The sequence below is a fragment of the Vitis vinifera genome, chromosome 4 (assembly GCF_030704535.1).
Source record: "Vitis vinifera cultivar Pinot Noir 40024 chromosome 4, ASM3070453v1".
Classification (NCBI taxonomy): Eukaryota; Viridiplantae; Streptophyta; class Magnoliopsida; order Vitales; family Vitaceae; genus Vitis; species Vitis vinifera.
Genome location: NC_081808.1, coordinates 6,334,923 through 6,343,198, shown reverse-complemented (window position 1 = coordinate 6,343,198; position 8,276 = coordinate 6,334,923). Strand labels below are relative to the sequence as shown.

At 35.9% G+C, this 8,276-nt stretch overlaps 1 long non-coding RNA gene across 1 annotated transcript; it reads left to right on the top strand.

Annotated features, from left to right (window-relative positions):
* On the top strand, positions 1-693 carry LOC132253584 (uncharacterized). The gene is made up of 2 exons (XR_009465446.1): positions 1-84; positions 259-693. It is a non-coding gene; the product is annotated as an uncharacterized LOC132253584 (long non-coding RNA).
* The last annotated feature ends 7,583 nt before the right edge of the window (positions 694-8,276 follow it).

The following is an 8,276-nucleotide window of genomic DNA, read 5'->3' as shown; positions in this document are numbered from 1 at the left end:
GAAGAATATCCAGCAAGTCTGTTTTAATGGCTCCTACCATGAAATTCGTCTGCCTAATTTTCTTCCTTAGTCTGATTGGCAAAGGTGAAATCTCGCCTGCAAATGTTTTTAAATATTCTATTTTTTTTTCTAAGAAATTGTTTTGTTAATTTTATAGAACATAGAAAACAATTTGAACTCAATTTAATTTCAAAAACATATATAGAAAACATGAGTAATGATTTCCACTGCTTATATTATTGATTGTCCAAATGATAGGTATGTGCCAATGTCCAAGCAACAATGTGGAGATAGATCAAGGTCCAACGGGGAATAAGGTAGAAGGAAAACCAGAGTGGAAGGTGACATTATCCACTAACTGCAGTTGTTCTCAAACAGATGTGCAGTTAGCTTGTGCTGGATTTCAGACTGTAGAAGATCTGCCCTCTTACATCATCACCCACGAGGGTGACACTTGTTCCTTGCACCAACCTGTTCACGATTATAAACCAGTTAGCTTTATATATGCTTGGGATACTTCTTTCGGTTTCAAGCTCATTTCCTCCACTGTTGCATGTTCTTAAGCTGGGGTTTGAGCGGCTCTAACATTTTCAGTAAGCTCTACTTTTGGAAAAGTTTAGCGGCTATATTTTACTGTTTTTGTACTTGGGTTATCTGAGAAATAATAAGAGCTTCTAGTATGTTTCTGGTCCATGCCCTGCTGTTTTGAGATTGTGAGTTGAGTGTTTCTTATTGTATTTTGGAAAAAAAAAAAAAAAAAAAAAGGAGGAAGGAGAAGGCCTTTTTAACTGTTGTGAAAATAAAGTTGGTTTTATTTATTTATTTAAATCATTACAAATTCATCTACGAGTGGAAGTAAATATCCAAAAAAGGGAAAAAAAAAGAAAAAATAAAATCCAATTAAGATGTAGGGTTTAACTAGTTTCCAAATATGCAGAGTTTGACATTGACATTAGGATTTACAAAACTAAAGGGAGAATTACCATGGGGTAGATGTGATAATTATTGAGAAGTTTCACTTATCTCAAAAATTTGTAAAAGACAATTTTACTCTTAAATATGTTTTCTATATTATCTATAAATAAATTAGAGATTATCAATAATGTGGGATCTACGCATTGATGATAAGTACAGTTAATCAATAATGTGTATCTTATGTTCTAAAAAATTGTTTTTCACTTTTAAACAATCAACGAGCTATTTAACAAAGTTTTACTTATAAAAGTTAAGGATGAAAATAACTTTATTATTTACTTGAATGGATTTCATAAAAATAATCTAATAAATTGTGCATTAGTAATATAGTTTATTATTTTGTATTAATCATAAATTATTTTATATTATCACATCAATATGGTATATTAAATAAATTTGTCATTTTTTTTCCTCCTTTAATTACGTGGGGTTGAATAAAAATGGAAAAGTGAACAAAGTGAAAAAGAAAAGGAATATATATATATATATATAATAAGAAATTGTACAATGAGTATGATAATAAGTTGAGTCAAATACTAATAAATTTAAATTTAATATTAAAAATTATAAGGTACAAATAAATAACGAAAATATAAAATATATGTGAAAAAAATTTATTTTATAGAGATAGTTCAATAATTTGACTATAGGAGGAAACATTGACAAAGATTTCCCTCACTCGGCCTATAATGAAAATAAGAGAAATAAAATATGTTAATAGTAAAGTCCAAAAAAAAAAATATATTTAACTCAATTTAATACTTAATCCACCCTCACCCCCAAATCTAACGAAAATAAGAGAAATAAAATGTGTTAATAACAAAGTCCAAATATATATATATATATATATAATTCAAGTTAATACTTAATCCCAAGTTTGAGTATAAATTTTAAATCATGAGTTAATTTAATAGAATATTCATATCACAAGGTTTCTTAGAAAGGTATTATAAATTGGCTTGCTTCATATGGTTTTTAATAAATTTTATATGAGATTTTAGACTTAGATAATGAGAAAATTTTAAAATAATACATATGTCACTTACATAAATTCCATATATTAATAATAATGGTCAAAATAAATTTAATATTAATGATTATAATGAATAGTAATGGGTGAATTTATTTGATATTAGTAATTATAATACTAATAAGATGTTACAATTTTAAAATAACTTAATAAGTAATTTTTTTTAAACTTATCATTATCAACTAATAAAAATGGGATAGAAGTAAAATAAATAAAATAAAAGAAATTTGGGAAAAAAAAGGGTCATTAAATTCATTTATTTATTTATTTATTTTATAAATCATAATAAATATAATAGGATTTTTTTTATAAAAAAAGTCATTAAAATCATTCATCTTCATTACTTTGTAAGTCACAAAAGACCATATCAATTTAATAGATATCTCGCATTTTTCTTTATAACCAACCAACATACAAAATCATTTTTTTCATATGAAATAATAAATAATTAAAAAAATGACATACATCCAAAGAAAAATAAATAAATAATTAGGATAAGTATCAATTCAATCTTTCAATAGTTAGAATAAGAGTAAAAGTTAAATGGGTTTGTGATACTAAATAAATGGTTGTTACACAAATAGTAGTGTAGATGGAAGGGTTTTCGGGTATTAAATAAATGGATGTTACACAAATAAATTTGATATTAATAATTATAATAAATAATAAGAGGAAGTTACATTTGAATAATAAAAATAATTTAGAAACTTATAAAATTGAGGAAAGAGAAAAATAAATGATATAATAGGGGTGTTTTAGGAAGGAAAAAAGTGTAAAACATATTGTACTTTTATAGATAGTATAGATGTAAGTATAGTTTTCTCTTGCATTATGACCCATTTTGGTAGATTTTGATTAGAATTAACAATTTTAGTACAATCTTATTAGTTCAAGCTTATTTAAAGTTTATCCTGATGGTAACCAATAAATAGATTATCATTGTATCAAATTTTTATTAGAGGTTTCAAAAATCACAAAGTAAGGCTAACTGTAAGGCAATACTATAGAACATTAGAATAAGATATAGTGGAATATCTTGTATTGAACTAATTAAAAGATTTATTGAGGATAGGGTTATTTCTTGAAAAGAATTTTTTTTGATTGTATATGGAAAATTTGAGGGGAAAAACCAATTATTATCAACCTTTTGGGTGAAAGGATACAAGGTAGATGAAGAACTTAAAATCCTTTTCAAAATGTCTTTAGTGTAAATTAGGTTAACTTAAAAGGAATTTAGTGTCAATTACTTGGTGCTTTCTTTTGGCTACAAAATATTTAAGTTATGTTTGGTTCCTGAAAAATTTAAGAGAAAATGAGAAGGAAAGAAAATATATAAGAAAAAAAGAATGAAAGAAAAAGTGAAGGAAAATAAAAACTAGATTCAAAATCAATAAATTATTTTTAAATATTTTTTCAAATCCATTTCACTTATTTTTCTCTATTATATAAAAATTAAATAAATTTAAAATATATAAAATTAATTAATTTTAATTATGTTTGATTTTCTTTTATATTTTCCATAATGAAACTAAACATTACAAAACTATTTTCTTTAGCATTTTTTCTTTCCTAAAACCAAACATAGCCATAATTTTTAAAAATTTAATTTCCATTTTATTTAGTTTCTAAATGTACAACTAATTTACCATTAAAGTTTTTTGAAGGGTTGACAATTGATTGATCGTGATATGTGCTAAAGGTACAAATCATAAAATTATTTTCAGGCAATGGAAATAAATATTGGATGTTCTTTAGTAAAATTTTGAAACTTTTCCTTAAAAAATAATATATATATATTAAAATATTTTAATTTGTCATATTTATCTAAAAACAAACTTGGTAGGGTTGGTCAAACCTTTAATGATCATGTCATTCCTTGTGTTAACACTAAGTTTATTTCCTAGAAAGTTCAAGAAATTTAAAAAAAAAAAATATAAATATTAATATAGTAAAACTTTATTAGTAAAACTTTACAAGTAAAACTTTGAAACTTTCCCTAAAAAATATTAATATGAATATATATAAATATAGAAAAATATTTTAACTTGCCATATTTATCTAAAAACTTCTCTATAACTAACCAAAAAAACAGCCATTTTTCTTATCTCCAGATAGCAAACAGAATATCCAGTGACTTGTTTGTTACAATGGTTTCTACCATCAACTTTGTCTGTCTAATTTTCTTCCTTACTGTAATGGGGAAAGGTAAAATCTCATCTCCATATGATTTCACACACTACTTTTGAAATACGTATCACTTTGACATATTTTTTGTTTTGTTTTTAGATTTTCAAACACAGAAAACAGTTTGTTTGTTTCCGGTGCTGTTTCTGTTTTAGTGTTTTTAATTTTTAAAACACAGAAAACCGCTAATTCCATCGGGTGCTTATATGGTCGGTCATTGAAATGATAGGTATGCTGTGCATCCGGCTGTGTCCAGACAACAGAGTGAGTGTAAAGAATAGTGCAACAGGGAATACTGTACAAGGGAAACCAGAGTGGAAGTTGGCATTAACTACTGATTGCCCTTGTTCTCAAATGAATTTGAAGTTAAGTTGTGCTGGATTTGAACCTATACAAGAGCCCGACCCTACCATCTTCAACAAGTATGGTGATACTTGTTCCGTAACCATTTCTGTGAGCGCATTTTCACCAATTACCCTCACGTATGTCGCGGATACCATGTATGATTTCCACCTCATTTCCTCTAAGAGTGCATGTTAATCTTAATCTAGAGTTTTAACAACTCCCAAGACTTTCTGTCTTCAGCTATATTTTAAGCAAAGTTTATTGTAACTCCAAAAAATAATAAGAGCTTCTGAATATGTTTCTAGTCCCCATTGTAGGGACCCCTCCCTCCGAGACACATGGTACGCATCTCACAGTGACACATGGCACGCATTATCAGCCGGATCGTCATCACCCGGATTTCCCTAAAGATATACATGATGCGCTTCTCCTATCCGGACTGCCTCAAGAAAGTACAAGTGGCGTTTCAGCTTCTCTTATCCGGACCGCGTCAAGGAAGATCAAACGACACTTGTAAACATAGCATCCGGACGGATTTACAATATACATCCGGATAATCAACATATGTCATCCGGATATAAATGACCGGATCATTGACTAAAGTAAAGCGAGTCTTACACGCTATCACAACAATCAGCCATGGCCCACGTCCCATCACCTGCAGAATGAAAAGACGGGATGAGGTGACAACAAGTCACTTCCCACGATCATTCAACATGATCACCTCCCACGATCTCTGACAGCAGCATCACCTACCACGGTTTCTGACAGCCGCCCGTAGGGTGGCGATGACCATGCTGCCACCTCATGTCATCATAACAACATAAAATATCTCCTCACCATTAATGAGAGGAACAGTGTCCCTGACACTATATATATAAACCTTCACACGAAGAGGAGGGTAATCCCCTGATACCTAGTAAAAGGCCAACTGATCTATATCTCCCTCTCTAACCATGGCTAACAAAACCATCGGAGGGTGCTCCCGGACACCCTGTCTGGACGTCTTTTGCAGGTACAACGACTGAATCAAGAACCTTTGAAGGTTGAGATCACGTGTCCACCCATTCAGCAACTGCGTGGATCGTCAGGGACTCGAGGTATCAACATTGGCGCCGTCTGTGGGAAAACTTTATTTTCATTTGATTCAGTCACTTACAAAGATGGCCACACCTTCCCGAAGCCAATCATCTGGTAGAGGAGTGGAAGATAATTTTGAATGGCGTTTAGCCATCGAAAGGAGACAGTTGGCAAGCGAAAGACAACTGAAAGCTCTCCTCCAGGAGACAGAAAGATTAAGAGAAGAAAATGCGGTATTACGCATCCAGGCTTCAACATCAGGGCCTTCTCGATGTCAGCGTTCAAGGAGCCAAGTAGCAAACTCAAGGCCTCAACAAGAACCAGAATCGATATATCCTGGGACAACAGGAGCTGTCCCAGGAGCATGCAACATAAGGCCTCACGAGCCACGCACGCCTATGCCTCGAGCACCTCGTGAGGAAAACTCAGACTCTACTCACTTTTCAGCGAAGAGACAACGTGATAAAAAGTCCCAGTTGTCAAATTCGATGCGCGCAAGACTAGGCCCGCAAGAGCCTGGGAGATCAAGGCCACTAGTGGTCACAACCTGGGCACCACGCCCTGACCCTGTGGTCACCCCTATGGTATAGAACGTGCACCCGCATCGTGACCCCGTAGTCACCCCCTGATGCGGAACGTTCATTCACGCCCAGCGGAACAACCAACTGGGAGAAACATCCCAAACGAGCCACCCATTGGCTCCATCAGCAAAAGGCTGGATGACATGCTCTCCACGCCTTTCTGCTCTCATATCATTAATTACGAGCCCCCAAGGGGATTCCTCATGCCAAAATTTTCCACATACGATGGATCCAATGATCCCTTCGATCACATCATGCATTATCGACAGCTCATGACGCTCGATATTGGCAACGATGCACTACTATGCAAAGTATTTCCCGCCAGCCTACAAGGACAGGCCCTCTCATGGTTTCATCGCCTACCTTCCAACTCTGTTGGCAATTTCAGGGACCTGTCCGAAGCTTTCGTGGGACAATACTTGTGCTCCGCTCGACACAAGCAAAATATCAGCACCCTGCAGAACATAAAAATGCAAGATAACGAATCCTTGAGGGAATTCGTGAAGCGGTTTGGCCAAGCCGTGCTTCAAGTAGAGGCTTGTAGTATGGATGCTGTCCTACAGATCTTCAAACGAAGCATCTGTCCAGGCACTCCATTTTTCGAATCACTGGCTAAAAAACCTCCTACAACAATGGATGACTTATTCAAGCGCGCTAACAAATATTCAATGCTCGAAGATGACGTACGTGCAGCCACCCAGCAAGTTTTGGTTGCCGGAAGGCCATCTAGAAGTAATGCGGAGAGAAATACTAAACCTTCGGATCGGTCAAAGCCGTCTGATCGAAGGCAGGAAGGGCCAAGTCGCCCGGAAATGCCGCCTCTCACACCTCTTTCCATATCATATGAGAAACTTCTCCCAATGATCCAGGGCTTGTCCGACTTCAAATGGCCTAGACCCATCGGAACGGACCCATCCACAAGAGATCGTAGTAAGAGATGTGCCTTCCACAAGGATCATGGCCATACAACAGAGACATGCCGGGCTCTCCAGTATTTGGTCGAGAGGCTCATAAAGGCAAGGCATTTGAAGCAATACCTCCGCTCAGATACTGAAGGAAGAATCACTTCTCAACATCACAATCCTGGAGTCCCCAGGGCCCCAGCTGCCCCCAAGGCCGTTATAAACTATATTAACGGAGGTCCATCTGACGAGGAGTACGACTCTAGGCGAAAGAGACAAAAATTGTTGCGGGCCGCGTCAATACGCGAACGCATCAATTCCATCCGGCCTGGGCTAACTAGAGGGGGCCCTCGCCCCATAGATGAGACAATCATTTTCCCACCAGTGGATCCCACCCGGACACTACAACCACATCGCGACGCCCTCATCTTGTCCCTGGAAATTGGGGACTTCGATGTGTGGCGTATCTTGGTTGACCCAGGCAGTTCGGCCGATCTTGTGCAAGCATCGGTCGTTGGCCACATGGGACACAGTCTCACAGGCCTCGAAAACCCTGGACGAATCCTATCCGGGTTCAGCGGGTCTTCAACTACATCCTTGGGAGACATTGTACTGCCGGTCCAAGCAGGCCCAGTCACTCTCAACGTACAGTTTTCAGTAGTTCAGGAGTTATCACCCTTCAATGTCATTTTGGGGCGCACATGGCTCCACTACATGAAAGCTATCCCCTCTACATATCATCAAATGGTGAGTTTTCTCACCAACGATGGCCAAATCGACCTATATGGCAGCCAATTAGCCGCTCGCCAATGCTATCAGATAGCACGCGAAGCAGGGGTCAACCAGGAAGATGTATTTCCCCCTGAACCCAGCCATACACATGACCAATAGCAATTATTGGGTCCGGCGGACAAAGATCCCCCGACAGCGGACCCCTTGCAAACAATCCAAATTTCGAAGGAAAACACTCACCTCACGAACATCAGTTCCCTCATGACACAAGAAGAAACTCAGAGCATGCAAAACATCCTCCGACGAAACCATGACATTTTCGCATGGACACATTCTGATATGAAGGGAATCCATCCCTCTATTGCATCTTACAGGCTTAACATCTTTCCAGCTGCCAGACCCGTCTGGCAGAAGATTAGACGTTTCCACCCGGATAGACAAGAAGTT